At 37.2% G+C, this 17097-nt stretch overlaps 1 pseudogene; it reads left to right on the top strand.

Moving 5' to 3' along the window:
- Positions 1 to 6477: 6477 nt before the first annotated feature.
- LOC113342487 lies at positions 6478 to 6577 on the top strand (annotated as a pseudogene).
- Positions 6578 to 17097: the final 10520 nt, after the last annotated feature.

The following is a 17097-nucleotide window of genomic DNA, read 5'->3' as shown; positions in this document are numbered from 1 at the left end:
TCAAGTTTGTTTAAAATTAAACCCGCACTAAGATTTTTCTTCCAAGCTTCTCTTTTTGTTGTCGGAATAACAACTTCTATTGGTAACACTGCTTCAACTCCGTATGTTAAACAAAAAGGTGACATTCCAGTAGCTTCTCTTCTAGTTGTATTATAAGCCCATACTGCATTATGTACTTGTTCGCACCATGATCTGTGATGTCCTTCCAATTTCTTCTTTAATATATCTGCAATTGTTTTATTTGTTGCTTCTACTTGCCCATTAGCTCGTGGATACAAAGGAGTGGACTTTCCACATTTTATCTTGAATGCATTAAGTAACATTTCTATATTCTGCCCCTTAAACTGTTTCCCATTATCAGAATACCAACTGTGCAGGAATTCCAAATCTGCAAATGATATTTTCGAATATGAATGTAAAGATATCTTTGTCGCGAATATGTTGTACTGCCTTCACTTCTGTCCATTTTGTGAAATAATCTGTTGCGACTATTAAGTATCTTCTTTGTCCAGTTCCTGGTAAAAATGGCCCCACAATGTCTAAGCCCCATTTCCCAAAGGGCCATACACTGGTTGAAGATGACAATGGTGCTCCTGGTGCATGTATTTTCTTTCCATGTCGCTGACAATCTTCGCAGCGTATTGATATTTGTTTTGCATCTTCATGCATGTATGGCCAATAATAACCTTGCATTTTTGCTCTATGTGCCAAAGATCTTCCTCCACTATGATTGCCAGCATCTCCACTATGTAACATTTTCAGCACCTTTTCTCCTTCCTCTCGTGTCAAACATCTGAGTGATGGTCCACTAAAGGATTTTCGGTATAGCAACCCATCTCTTAATTCATAATTCGTTGCTCGGCTTTTTAACTTGTGTGTTTCCAAATATGCATGAAGTTCCATTCTCCAGTCTGCGACATTGTTCATTTGTTTTTCTTTTTCATTATCTATCATCATCACATCCACATCTTCCTCTTCTTTATTTATTGATGGTGACAAAAGTGTTTGTATTTTTATGCATCTCGCAGTTGGATCTGTCATCATGCTTGAGATGAAAGCAAAAGCGTCTGCGAGTCTATTATCCTTTCTTGAAATGTGCATCCATTTTATCTTTGGGATTTTTGATGTGATTTGAAGATAGTGGTAAAAGTGGTTCGATTCTCAGACTTGCGAAGGATAAAATATAGACTTAAATTCTAAAACTAAAATAGAAAACAAACTAAAAATTGTAGCAAACTCAACCAAAGATGATATCAATATTAAAAGAACACTGAGGCTAAGATTCCACTATTTTACAAGTTCAAAGTGATTTAATCCCAATATTTATATTTATGCAATTTTCTCGTTCAATTTGATTCTAACTATTGCAATAAGTAGATTCTCAAAATAACAAGTGTAAATCCGAAGCATAGAACATCAAAAACCTAGGTCCAAGTATGCTCTATCAAAAGAAATAACAATTGCTTAACAAGAATCATTCGAACAATTTTCAACCAAGGAAAATAATCATAAAATAATTGCAAATAAATAAATAAAATAGAATATACCACTTCTTGTTGGAAAAATAGCTTCCTCTATCGCCTCAGCAATGGGTTTTAGCTCCTCATATTAATCACTTGCTCAAAATATTTGTTTATGGTTCAAAAGTTGATTAAAAGATGAAAAACTATAACACAGATCGTTTGCAACGGTGTAATGGCGTTACAAAAAAAATGGACGACTGTTACAAAGAAATCACTGTAGCAGCGTTACGAATTTGAGACGTTGTTCTTATTTGCAACGCTTGTTCTTCAGCAGCAGCAGCAGAAACACGGGTTTTCCTGCAACTTGATCTTCTCAGCTCTGTAGTGTTACAAACTTCTCTGCGACTGCTCGAATGACTTTGTAACCTTCCCTGGGACTCGAACACACCTTTTATACTGCTCAGAAACCTAAAAATAGCGATTAATTCTCTCTTTTTATTTTCGTGCAATCCACGACAATAATCTTCTCTGCCGATTTCCTTATGCATTTCTAAGACTTCCAAATCATCCGAAACTCTTCCTTAGATAGAATATCACCTTAGGAAACAATCTCACGCCTTTAGTCTCCCTGAAATTCCTAAAATAATTCCACAAAGTTTCCGTGTTCACTTCAACCTCTGTTTCCTTTTTTCGGATTATCCAGCCCAATTTTGATCGATTCCAGCGCACAAACCAAGCCTGTGATGCTCAATCACGTCCATCCCAACAAATTTCAGCGATTGAATCTCTCTTAAACACATTCGAAATCAATTCCCAACTCTGGTTCGTCTGCAACATTTTTTTCCGCCAATTTCCGAGTTTAAAAACGATGAAGATGACCTCCCCCTATCATGTGCTGGTCTCCCTTTAGCAGCTGCCTGGAATTGGATTCCCCTTAGTAATTAGGTCACCCCTTATCCAAAGTGAGAGTCTGTATAGTAATTTTCTCCGACGAGCGCAAAAACCACTTTTTTAGCCAATTTCGCCGCAAAAGCTTATTTCTCCAAAAATACCTACAGGGACATAAAAAGCCATAATAAATATAAAATCGAGCACTAATAATATATACAATTGAGATTATATAAGACACAAAAATGTGCCTATCAAATATACCCAAACTTATTATTTGCTAGTCCTCGAGCAAATCAAATAGAAAATAAAATCCTAACTCACTGTCGCAGGCATCGTCGATTGCATTTAGCGTATGCAATAAGCCTTTAAACCCCTAGGTGGCCCTAGTGGCCGATTTATAGTCTCGGGAGGGCTTACAAGAGATATACCCACAAAACCTTTACTCCAGACCCTGGCTATCTACACAGAACCTTGGAAGGCACTAAATAATCTCCTTGGTTGGCATACTTATTGAATACAGGAGGAAGTACCCTGATGCGAAATTCCAATTGTTGTACACGAGTTTGCACTCAAGGATACTAAAATTCATATATAAGTGACAGAGCTCTACTCAGATAGTCGCACTATGAACGTCAATATCCGGAGTCAAAACTAATCACATGGATAGATCAAGAAGATGGATATAGAGAAAAACATAGATGGTTTTGATGTTTACTAAGTGAACAGTGTTTCTCATATATGTCTGAAGGCCTCCGCCAAAAATGAACCTATCCTAATGGACTGAGATACTAGTCTGACTAATATCAACACAATGGCATATACAAGGGAACCAGTGATTGATAATCCTAACTCTAGGTCAACACAGCTGGCATATACAAGGGTACCAGTGGTCGACTTTATTGAATTTATTCCTTTTGGTCAAATGGTCTGGTCTCATTTTTTTTTCTCTTTTATTCTTTTTTCTTTTTTTTTTCTCTTTTTTTCTTTTTTCTTTTTTTTTTTATATTTTTCTTTTTCAACTTTTTTTTTTCATGATATCTCAATCACTCTAATTCACCCTAGCATTGGTAACAACTTGAATCGTGAGCCCCACCTAATCACTTAGAGAAACATAGTTTAAAAACAAAATAAAATAAAAATAGAAGTGAAAAGGACTCAAAGAGATATGGTGAAACTATCATGTTATTTCTAACACCTGAGCTCTGTGCTTTTATTAATAGACTCTTCTAGATGTTTCCATCTAATCAGATTGGTTCCTCAACTCCTACAACCAAAATGCTTCCATCCACTTAGATTAGTTAGTGCGATCCTTAATATGCATTAATTTCTAGGCTCTGGAGTTTATTAATGCAACTAAAAAGTTTCTCTCATACCCCCAAACTTAAATCTAACATTGTCCTCAATGTTCTAAAGATGAAATTAAAAGCATGAACAAGGAGAAACTGTTACCATTGAAGCAAAAGAGTTAAGGAAAGATATTACCGTGTTGCATGAGATTGGGTTACCTCCCAAGAAGTGCTAAGTTTAAAGTCTTCAGCCAGACATCAAGTTTCATAAAATGGCTAGTTACCTTTCAAATCATATATCAGTAGTCGAAATAACTGTGGGTCATCAAAACCAAATAAAACTGCCACTAATATGAAAAAACTGCACAGGATCAGAAAAAATAACATAAGGAGCACAACCTCATTGAAAGTTTCTTGCAAGACAACTGGATTTATTTGGGGCGCCCAATTGGGCTTCATATGAGTGTCTTGAAAAACAGATTCATCCGAACAACGGGACTTTAATATCTGGATTTCCTCCTGAACAGTATCAGGAGGATCAGGCTGTGGAGTCTGAATAGACTCAAGTGATACCTCATAAGCACTAGGATCGAGTCCCAAGTTAGGGACTTCTACTGGGGATAATTGACGATCACTACCCCCAAACTTAGAATTTTGGGTGTCTCTAGATAGACTAGTCACAATATTCCTAATTTCTAGACCATCAGGTTTCTGAAAAAGGTCAATTGCTTTCTCTGAGTTATAATCAGGTGGTTCATCCTCTAAATTCTTTTGAGGTATACTAGCTGTAGGACTTATATGTTTCATATCCTGTATGGTCAACCCTAGAGTTTCCTTATTGTCTTGAAGCACGATTTCTGGCCTGCTGTTCTGATCGGATGCTATAATCACATGCAAAGTCTTAGATGGCCCTAAGAATGCAGATTTAGGGTCCAACTTAGGAGGCTCTTCTAAACAAGGGATTAAGGTAGACTCAAAAGCTAGTAATGGTTCGAACCTAGCTTTCCATTTATCAGTATCTAACATAGGAATAAAATCCAACATAGCATTAACTTGTTCAATGTTGCTATCTTCGTAGAAATCCATGCTAAAGTGGGCTAGACAACTCTCTAATGGGTCTTCAGACAAGATGTTTGGTAATGACTCCTGAACTAAGGATTCTATCATATTCACCTCTTCAACACATGTGTCATCTAGCTCATAAGGTAGCTTACTGATATTAAAAATGTTCATTTCGATAGTCATATTACCAAAGGATAAATTCATCACACCATTTTGACAGTTTATGATCGCATTAGACGTAGCTAAGAATGGGCGACCTAAAATCACAGGTATCTGATTCTCTGGGTCAGGGACAGGTTGGGTATCTAGGACCACAAAATCCACTGGATAAATAAACTTTTCGACCTCAATAAGAACATCTTCTATCACTCCACGAGGAATCTTGACAGACCTATCAGCTAACTGCAATGTTATCTTGGTAGGTTTCAATTCACCGAGCCCTAGCTTTAAGTACACATGGTATGGGAGTAAGTTCACACTGGCTCCTAAGTCAAGTAAATATTTGTGTACCATGTGTTTTCCTATCGTACAAGCAATGGTAGGTGCACCTGGGTCTTTATATTTAGGAGTTGTGGGGTTCTGAATGATCGAACTTACATGACTAGCTAAAAAGGCTTTTTTAGGGACACCAAGCTTTCGCTTTCGCGTACACATATCCTTAAGAAACTTGGCATAAGCTGGAAGTTGCCTAATTGCTTCTAGTAACGGAAGGTTTATGGTAACTTTCCTAAAAACCTCCATTATGTCATTAAAGTTGGATTCACTCTTTGTTGGTACTAATAGCTGGGGAAATGGGGCTCTAGGCACAGAATCAGACCTCTCAGGAACCGAATTGGCATCATCGAAAATTTTATCAGTCCCCTCAGTTAGTGGTCCTGAGGGATGAGATCCTGAGGGGTGAACTACAGTATGTTCACTATCGGGCATGGTTACCTGATTGTCTACTACTCTACCACTCCTAAGGGTTCTAATAGCATTCAATTGATTCGATGGTTTTGCACCTACTTCATGAACTCCTCTAGGGTTGGCTAGTCTGACTAGGAAACTTTCCTCTTTCTCTTAAAAACTCATTTATATGACTAACCTGGGTTTTCAACTCGGAAATAGCCTGAGAGTTAGCCTGATCTATTCTCTTATTGTCTTCTAAACCTTGAGCAACAGATTGCTGAAACTGCATAGTGTTACGAGTTAACAAAGCAAGAGACTCTTCTAAACTCATAATCTTCTTAGCCAGAGGGTTCTGAAACTGAGCCAGGGCTGAAGGATTCTTAGTATAGCCAAAACCTGGGGGATCTTGAGAGTTACTAGACTGACCTTGATTATGTCCCTTAGACTAAGAAAGGTTGGGATGGTTTCTCCAGCCAGGGTTATAGGTTTCTGAATATGGGTCAAATTTCTGACGGTTATCGAATCTAGTGTTGTTATAAAGAGCATTGGCTTGCTCTTCAACAGTATGGCCTTCCCAAAAAGGCTCTATTCTACCACTAGTATGACCCACTTCTAAAGCTTCTAACCTTTTCGCTATAGCAGCAATTTTGGCATCTGATTCACAGTTTTCTTCTACCCTATTAACGTTTCCTCTGCCTAGAAGAATCGTTTTCTGGGGTACCCTATTACTTTCCCATTGTTGGGTCTTTTCGGAGATTTCATGCAAGTATGTCATCGCATCATCAACTGTTTGGTTTTCAAACCCACCTGTACACATAGACTCTACTGTAGTTGTAGTGGGATAATCTAAACCCTCATAAAGGATCTGAACTAACCTAACCTTTTATAAACCATGATGAGGACATTGGGCTAATAAATCATTGAACCTTTCCAAATACCTATACAAAGACTCTCCCTCCTGTTGCGTAAACGTACAGATTTGCGTCCTAATAGACGAGGTTTTATGCCTAGGGAAAAACTTGTTCAAAAAGGCAGATGTAAGTTGTTCATAAGTTTCAATTGATTCAGAAGCCAAACTATACAACCACGACTTGGCTTTATATTTTAAGGAAAAGGGGAATAACCTGAGTTTCAACGCATCATCATCAAGGTTTCTAATTTTCAGGGTACTACAAATTTCCTCAAAATCCCTAACATGGAAATAGGGGTTCTCATTTTCTTTCCCTAAAAAGATTGGGAGCAACTGTAAGGTTCCAGGCTTAAGTTCATAATTTGCTTCTGTTTTAGGTAACCTGATACATGAGGGACGAATAGTCCTAGTAGGGTTCAACAAATCTGTCAAAGTTGCCATTTCTGGCGCTATTGGACTATCAGGGATTTTCTCCTCAAACGGACGTTCAAAAACGGAATCTTCACGAATCGGACTTTCTAAATTGAGGTAATCAAGACGCTTATAAATACTAGGTTTCTCTTTAACAAATCTACCTAGGGCGTCTCTTTTACGTTCAGGCATGCAACAGAATAAGGTAGGGAATTCTATGCAATCACAAAACAAGGATGACTCAACCAAATCAAACCTAAATTTCTAGCAAACAAAAAGCATGATGGCTCCACTTAGATTGTTTCTAGACCAACTTCTATTCTTTCGAAAAGGAACTCGTTACAATCTGAGCAAATCCTCTGGAATCAATCCGAGTCAAAGTAAGTTGAATCGAGGCGAGGGAAGCTCAGTGGAGCTTTGATACCCAAGGCCTCACCGGTTACAAGGCGGCGGAGTCACGCATTCAACTCACAGAAACTATCATGAACTTAAAAGTATGCTCAAAAGAGTAACCAATATTTTTCGAACGACTTTCCTATTAAGCTCGTTACCCTATAGGTCTCGTTCTAGTCAAAATTTTAAGCTTAGGTTCGCGTTTGGTTTCGTTTTCCTAAGGCGGGCAAGCAGAGAACGGTGATGAAATCCGAACCCTTATATTGTATGGCCAGTCCTTGCCCTTTACTAGGAAATTAAAGCATTCGTTTTCAAGTCCTCAGCATATATGCAAACGAAGGAATACAGTAAACCCGCTGACAGGGGATTCGCGGGTGTTTCGAAAAACTTACCTCCCGTACCAGACGGGCAAAGAACCGCTGAAGTCGACTCGGGCCACGACTCCTATGTCATGTACGAACCCGAGGGGCCGAGGTGATATCGTAATCACCGTCCTTCCCTGCACACAGTTTGTATTTAAACCAACCCTTCCTTAGGTTTAAAAATAATAATGTCCCAAAGCTCAATGTCCAAAGTGTCCAAAAAGAAAAGAAAAATTACAAAAATAACAAACCCTAATACAGTTCTCTCTCTTTTTTTTTTAATAAAAAAAAACAAAACCCTAAAAAAAAAAATCTAAAAAGAAATTGTCTTCTTTTCCGTTCTTTTCGCTTTAATCTTTCGCTCCAAGTCTTTATGCTTTAAGATCCAGTCTTTACGAATTCAACAAACTCCTTGGCTCAATTATCTTTATGATCCAAAACCTGTAGACAAAAGATAAATACCCAAAAACGTAAAAAAGAACAAAAATAATAAAAACCTAAAAAGTAAAAGAAAAATAAGTCTAAAACCCTAAAAGCAAATCCGCGTCGGCGACGCCAAAAATTGATGTGATTTGAAGATAGTGGTAAAAGTGGTTCGATTCTCAGACTTGCGAAGGATAAAATATAGACTTAAATTCTAAAAATAAAATAGAAAACAAACTAAAAATTGTAGCAAACTCAACCAAAGATGATATCAATATTAAAAGAACACTGAGGCTAAGATTCCACTATTTTACAAGTTCAAAGTGATTTAATCCCAATATTTATATTTATGCAATTTTCTCGTTCAATTTGATTCTAACTATTGCAATAAGTAGATTCTCAAAATAACAAGTGTAAATCCGAAGCATAGAACATCAAAAACCTAGGTCCAAGTATGCTCTATCAAAAGAAATAACAATTGCTTAACAAGAATCATTCGAACAATTTTCAACCAAGGAAAATAATCATAAAATAATTGCAAATAAATAAATAAAATAGAATATACCACTTCTTGTTGGAAAAATAGCTTCCTATATCGCCTCAGCAATGGGTTTTAGCTCCTCATATTAATCACTTGCTCAAAATATTTGTTTATGGTTCAAAAGTTGATTAAAAGATGAAAAACTATAACACAGATCGTTTGCAACGGTGTAATGGCGTTACAAAAACAATGGACGACTGTTACAAAGAAATCACTGTAGCAGCGTTACGAATTTGAGACGTTGTTCTTATTTGCAACGCTTGTTCTTCAGCAGCAGCAGCAGAAACACGGGTATTCCTGCAACTTGATCTTCTCAGCTCTATAGTGTTACAAACTTCTCTGCGACTGCTCCAATGACTTTGTAACCTTCCCTGGGACTCGAACACACCTTTTATACTGCTCAGAAACCTAAAAATAGCGATTAATTCTCTCTTTTTCTTTTCGTGCAAGCCACGACAATAATCTTCTCTGCCGATTTCCTTAAGCATTTCTAAGACTTCCAAATCATCCGAAACTCTTCCTTAGATAGAATATCACCTTAGAAAACAATCTCACGCCTTTAGTCTCTCTGAAATTCCTAAAATAATTCCACAAAGTTTCCGTGTTCACTTCAACCTCTGTTTCCTTTTTTCGGATTATCGAGCCCAATTTGATCGATTCCAGCGCACATACCAAGCCTGTTATGCCCAATCACGTCCAGCCCAACAAATTTCAGCGATTGAATCTCTCTAAAACACCTTCGAAATCAATCCCCAACTCTGGTTCTTCTGCAACATTTTTTTCCGCCAATTTCCGAGTTTAAAAACGATGAAGATGACCTCCCCCTATCCTGTGCTGGTCTCCCTTTAGCAGCTGCCTGGAAATGGATGCCCCTTAATAATTAGGTCACCCCTTATCCAAAGTGAGAGTTTGTATAGTAATTTTCTCCCACGAGCGCAAAAACCACTTTTTTAGCCAATTTCGCCGCAAAAGCTTATTTCTCCAAAAATACCTACAGCGACATAAAAAGCCATAATAAATATAAAATCGAGCACTAAAAATATATACAATTGAGATTATATAAGACACAAAAATGTGCCTATCAATTTTCGCTGATAATTCTTCAACCAACTTCTTGTATTTCTTCAAGGATGGTTCATTTGTAGTATACTCTCCTTTTATTTGGCGAATAACTAGCTGCGAATCACTAGTGATCCTGGCATTTTCTATTTTCATTTCTATTGCGAATTTTAAAACATGTATCACAGCTTCATATTTTGTTTCATTATTAGTGGATGCAAATTCCAATCTGAATGAAAAAGCCATCTTTATTCCTTCTGGCGAAATTAAAACAATTCCAACTTCATTTCCTTCTCCATTTGATGATCCATCTACCAATATTTCCCATCTATTTGGTTCTGATAATAAATCTTTTGGATCTCCATGTTCTTCTTCTACATCTATCATTTCTTCTACTGCTTCATCTTCTTCTAAAGGAAATTCTGCCAAGAAAACCGCAACAACTTGTGATTTTGGTGAAGATAAAATTTCATATTTAATATCAAAGTGGCCTACTTGTGCATTCCATCTCTCTACCCTTCCTGATCTTTTATAATTCTTCATTACTGATTCAATTGGTACCTTTGTTAATACCTTTATCTTGTGTGCTTGAAAGTATATGCGGAGCTTAAATGATGCATAGACCAATGCTAAGATTAATTTTTCAATCTTTGAGTAATTCTTCTCAGCAGTATTAAAAGTTTTGCTAATGTAATAAATGGGTTTCTCCACTTCTGCGTCTACTCGCAATAACACGACACTTAATGCATGCGACGTTGTCGCAAGGTAAATCAATAATTCTTCTCCTGGTTCTACCTTTTTTAAAATAGTTGTATTCATAAGATGTTCTTTGATTCCTTGAAAAGACTTTTCACATTCATCACTCCATTTAAATTTTGCACCCTTCTTGAGTATATCGAAAAAATGTTTGCATTTGTATGATGATCGCGAAATGAATCTCCCCAGCGAAGCTAGAAGCCCATTCAACTTTTGTACATATTTTATTGTTGCTGGTGTTGGCATGTCACGAACTGCTTGCACTTTTTCTGGATCAACCTGTATTCCTTCCTTTGATACAATGTAGCCTAAAAATTTTCCCGATGCAACTCCAATAGTACACTTCTCAGGATTCAATTTAATGTTATACTGCCGCATTTGTTCAAAAATCTCCCTCAAGTCTTGTACATGGTCTTTAGCTTCTTTACTCTTTACTAACATGTCGTCCACGTATACTTCTAATGTTTTATGTATCCATTTTACGAACACCTTCTCTACCATTCTTTGATATGTCGCTCCCGCATTTCGCAAACCAAATGGCATTTTCGTGTAACAATATAAACATCTAGGGGCAAAGAAAGCAGTATGTTCTTGATATTCTTCAGCGAGAGGAATTTGGTTATACCCTTTGTACCCATCTAAAGATGATACCCTATCATTTCCCGCTGCAGATTCCACCATTTGAGAAATATCGGGTAACGGAAAACTATCTTTGGGGTAAGCTTTGTTCAAATCAGTGAAATCTACGCAAATCCTGATTCCCTTGTTTTTCTTTGGGACAATGACCATATTCGCTATCCATTCTGGGTATTTAGATTCTCTTATAATTCCTGCCTCAAGCATTTTCTGTAATTCTTCTTCTATTTGGGAATGGTAAGTTGTTGCGATTTTTCTTATTCTCTGCTTAAATGGTCTCACATTTTTGTTAATCTCCAATTTGTGGCAAGCAATTGATGGATCTATTCCTGGTATCTCATCCATGTTTCCTGCGAAAATATCTTTATATTCTCGCAACAAGTTGACAGTTCTTTCTTCTTCTTCTATATCCATTTTGGTTCCATTTCTCAACATTAGAGGCTCCTCTACAGTCCCAACATTTATTTCTTTTGTTGGTTCTGCGGCAGTGTAACTGGGTTTAGGTTCTCCCATTGGTGTTGGTTCTTTTATTGCTTTTATGGGTTCTTCTCCTTCTTCCGAAATTTCGCTGGGTATTCCTTTTCCTTCTTTTGCCCTTATCATATAAACTCTAAATTCTTCTTCCTTCTTTGCTTCCTTTGCCAATTTTCTGCGAAATTGTTTCTTTTTTGCTTGTTCTTCATAATGTTTTACTTCAATTTGATGACATAATTTCGCATTGTCAACATCTCCTCTAATTTCACCTATTCCATTTGGAGTGGGGAATTTAATACATTGATGCAACGTTGATACCACAACTTTTATCGCATGTATCCATGATCTTCCTAATAACATATTATATGGCGATTCCATATCCACCACACACAATGTTACATATGTTTCGATTTCTCCAAGTGGAATTCGCACCACTATTTCTCCTTTAGGTTTTGTTGTGGATTTTCCAAAGCCGTGAACAAAATATGCTGAACTGGACATTTCTTCATCTTTAAATCCCATTCCCCGGAATGCATGATAAAATATTATATCAACTGAACTTCCTGTATCGATTAAAGTTCTGTTCAACATCCATTATCCTGCGGATTTTATTGATGTATCCTTCTCTTTTCGTGTAATAGGCACTGTGATGACCAACGGAGATGTATGGTTCAAATTTTCTTTTGGTATTTCTTCCGCCATGAATGCAATTTTTTGCTTTTCCCACTCTTTCAAGGGTGATATTTTTTCTACCGCTATAACTTTCTTTCCTTCAAAATTTCGTTTATGTATTCTTCCTTTGACGTTTTCATGAAATTCATTGATCAAGCTTTTTGTTATCATATTACGCTCCAATCTTTTGCCATTTTCATTAATTCTGCTCATCTTTTTTTAACTGATTCACTGATTTATTTAATCACTTTCTTGATTTGAATATTCTCAATCAACAATCTTCAACTTCCGATCTTCAATTCCCTGTTTCTAGCGCCATTATGTAGTTGCAGGAAATCCTACACTACACCCCTCATATGATTTCATTGTTGATCAGCTCAATTTTAGGTTTACACTCTTAATTTCATTGATTAATTTTTGAATGTTTTTACAAGAAAGATAAAGAAGTCAAGAATGATCTCTGCTCTGAACTTTCTCTCTCCTATTTACTTGTTTCTTACTCAAAAAGATCTCTCTCTCCCTTTACAACTCAAATGACTATTTATAAGGAAATACATAGTGGATGACAGCTAATCTGTCCTTTATTTTCGGATATGGTTTCTCGCAACCTTACAAATGTTAACTTCGCAAGCTCTCTAATTTTCGCAAGACTATCACATCTTTCTCATGTTCCTTGCTGACGTCGTTTCTGAAATTATTCTGCGACGCTATTGTGCTGTACCATTGATAATTTCGCTGAGACATAATTGTTACGAGATTCTGATCCTACACTAAAGTTTATCTTTTTTGTATTCCATATGTATTAATAGTTTTGTCACTCAAATTGACAAAGGGGGAAGCTCGGTCGACCTCGCATGCGTTGCTATCTCAAGCATGTTTGTTAATGTTAGTGATCAAAACTATAAGTATTGATTTCTAGCCTACATAGCTAAGTCTAGGACTAGGATAGAAAAGTGTAGTTGATCTCAAGGACTTCATGGCGATTCATCATACAACGACGAAGATCTACTCAAGGAACCGTGGAACTTCATCAACAAAAAGGTATGTGGAGACTTGAACTTATCTATCACTCAAAAGTCTATCTCTTCTATCTCCTACTTCTTATGAGACAAAAGTCGTATGCTATATAGACTGGATCATACACATTTGATATTTCGAGCCGATTATATCTCGCCTATCTATATCTCGAAATCATGTGTTGGTAAAGCGTTTCGCTTTGATCAAGTTTATCTTCACCTAGTGACAAAAGTCATGAAAAGTTTCAATTACTTTGAGAATTGCTCTGACGTGAAACGGTCTGTGAATAACGGATATATAACGTCCTCTGAGAATGTATCAATGATTGGAATGAGAGTTTAGATTACACAACCATGTATTCCTTAATCCAAAGTTTTCGAACTTTGTTTATTGGGAGAAACCGGAGGAATTGGCTTTGCCAAGTCCGCGAACCCAGTCCGCGAACTCAGTCCGCGAACTGACGGAAGTTCTTGTACCGAGAATTTCTGCTGGGATTTTCCAAAAACTCGTTTGTGTTTAAGTCCGCGAACTGGCGAAAATCTCTTTGCCGAGATTTTCTGCTGAGTTTGGAAAACTCCACCGGTTATCTTAAGTCCGCGAACTTGTTTGTGAGCTTAAGTGGTTATGATCTAAAGATATGCTCTGAACATGAAACTTAAATTACTAAGGAATGTTTTATGCAAACCGTGGCTATAAAGTTCATGAGCCGATTCAATCGAATCGAATCATCTTTATTTCAATTGTGTCTTGTGTAGTTACATAAGATCTCATAGCAATTGAACAACTCTTTAACTAGTTCATTTGAGTCAATTGAACTAGTTATGGTGAAGAAGAACAAGGTTAATATGAAATGCTCATATGGTTCACCTTTTGGGTTACTATGTTGAACCAGCATACACGTACACATTTGGGCATGGTTTTCACAAACCAGTAAACGTCTACCCAAGTGTGTGTGACAAGCTAAGTTTTCGATCCAACGATTGAGAAATATTAGCTTGAATCTAAATCAGGTTTTCATCTAACGGTGAATATGGATTGCTTTGTAACTAAGGAAACCCTGATTTGAAGGATTTATAAAGGAGATGTCTAGCATTGTGCAAAACTAATCCCCACACGTCTGTGATATTAGTGCGCTCGCTAGAGTCGATTCTCCTTTAACCTTTGGTTTTCTTTACTAAAACATGGTTAACGACTTAAAGACTTCATTGGGATTGTGAAGCCAGACCGATACTACTTTTATCGTAGTTGTGTGATCTGATCTTGCATCTTCTATCGTATGAGTACAATCTTTGATTGGCTTGAGATCGTGAGAGTTCTCCGATAGGCAAGATAAAGAAGTCACAAACATCTTCGTCTCACTGTTTGTGATTCCTCGACAAACCGCATGTGTAGTCAGGAAGGATTGTAGAGAGGTGATTGATTAATCTAGGATGTTCTTCGGGAATATAAGACCGGATTATCAATTGGTTCATGTTCACCTTGATTTCATATCTTAAGACGGAACAAAACCTAGGGTTTATCTGTGGGAGACAGATTTATCCTTTGATAGACTTTTCTGTGTGAGACAGATTTGTTTATTATCAAGTCTGCGATTTTGGGTTGCAGCAACTCTTGGTTGTGGGTGAGATCAGCTAAGGGAATCAAGTGTGCAGTATCCTGCTGGGATCAGAGGCGTAGAAGTACAACTGTACCTTGGACCGGTGGGAGACTGATTGGGGTCAACTATAGTCCAGTCTGAAGTTAGCTTGTAGTAGGCTAGTGTCTGTAGCGGCTTAATACAGTGTATATCCAATCTGGACTAGGTCCCGGGGTTTTTCTGCATTTGCGGTTTCCTCGTTAACAAAACTTCTGGTGTGTGTGTTATTTCTTTTCCGCATTATATTTTATATACTTGAAATTGAAATAATACAGGTTGTGTGTTCGTGATCATCAATTGGAAATTCAACCTTTGGTTGTTGATTGATATTGATTGATCCTTGGATATTGGTCTTTGGTACCGTCCAAGTTATTCCTTGTATTTGATAAAGACTCGCTATTGTTTTTAGCTTGAATAAAAATCAAACCAAGAGAGAGATATTAACTCCTTGAGATACTTTAATCTAGATTGAGTCTGACTGTCTAGTTGATTCTCTAGCAAAAGTATTTCGGAGTGTGTCCATACAGATTGCTAATCGAATTATTGGGTGGTGTTGTTAGACCCCCGCCTTTTCAAGTTCCTTGAAAAATTACTTTTCCAGTTTTGTCTACAATCTCACATCCATTTGCATTGAAGACAACTCGATCGCCTTTTTCACAGATTTGACTAATAGAAAGAAGAATTGCAGTCATACCTTTTACGTATACTACATCATGAATTTCAGGTACGCCGGGCAATTTGATCGTCCCTTTCTTGCTAATATAGCAACAACTCCCATCTCCGAAAGTTACCGGTCCTCCTTCATAGTCGTCAGAAGAAACAAACCATGTGAGATCACCTGTCATATGTCTGCTACATCCACTGTCAAGAAACCATTGAAAGGGTGATGTTGATTTTAAAGCAAAATCTCCCATACTGTTAGTACTTTCCTGTTTAGGATTTCCTGATAGTTTTGTACGTCCTTTTAAAAAAACACTAAGTTGTTTAGTTTTCGTGTGAAGATTACTTGCAACTTTCAGGCTTTCTTGGAAGGACATACAAGTATGTTGAAAGTGATTAGAGGAATCACAAAAAAAACATGGGCCAACACCTTTGGAATTGTCAGAAAAGTTCTGAGTCATATCAGTTTTGACAACTTGCGAGCGTTGTACACTACCTGACTTATGACTGTTCTTCAGAGAGGAACAACTGGAGTTATTCAAGTCCATTAAAGAGATTTTGACAGAATTCAAATCCTTAAGCATTGCAATTTCTTCTATGAGATCAGAGTTGATCTGGATTTGTTCATCCAACTTTTGTGGAGAATAGCCAGTTCATTAGAACTTTTTCCACGATTGTTTTTTAATCCTGGTGAAGCGTTTCTAGAGAATTTTCTGTCCATCTAGTCAGATCGCTACAAACACAGACTTGTAAGGTCTTAAACGTGCTTGCCTGCTCTGATACCAATTGAAAAAGTGGGGGTCTAACAACCACACCCAATATTTCGCTTAGCAATCTATATGGACAAACTCCAATATACTTTTATGAGAATCAACTAGACAGTTAGACTCAATCAATGAAAAGTATATCAAAGAGTTTATTTCTCAATCTCTCGATTTGATCTTTATTCAATCAAATAGAAATCTGCGAGTCTTTATCAAAGAGAGATAACTTGGATGGTACCAAAGACCAATATCCAAGTGTCAATCAATTTAAATCAACAACCAAAAAGGTCGAATATTCTAATTTATTGAACAATGCACAACCTGTGATATTTCAATTAGATAAACAAATATAATGCGGAATAGAAATAACACAGACGCCAGAATTTTGTTAACGAGGAAACCGCAAATGCAGAAAAACCCCGGGACCTAGTCCAGATTGAACACACACTGTATTAAGCCGCTACAGACACTAGCATACTCCAAATTAACTTCGGTCCGGACTGTAGTTGAACCCCAATCAATCTCACACTGATCCAAGGTACAGTTATGCTCATACGCCTCTGATCCCAGCATGATACTGCGCAGTTGATTCCCTTAGCTGATCTCACCCGCAACTAAGAGTTGCTACGACCCAAAGTCGAAGACTTTAATAAACAAATTTGTATCACACAGAAAAGTATATGTAATAGATTAATCAGTCTCCCACGAATATACCTAAGAGTTTTGTTCCGTCTTTTGATAAATCAAGGTGAAAAGGAACCAATCAATAATGCCAGACTTATATTCCCGAAGA

This window comes from Papaver somniferum, unplaced genomic scaffold, assembly GCF_003573695.1.
Source record: "Papaver somniferum cultivar HN1 unplaced genomic scaffold, ASM357369v1 unplaced-scaffold_41, whole genome shotgun sequence".
Lineage (NCBI taxonomy): Eukaryota > Viridiplantae > Streptophyta > Magnoliopsida > Ranunculales > Papaveraceae > Papaver > Papaver somniferum.
This window is presented reverse-complemented; position numbering and strand designations above follow the sequence as displayed.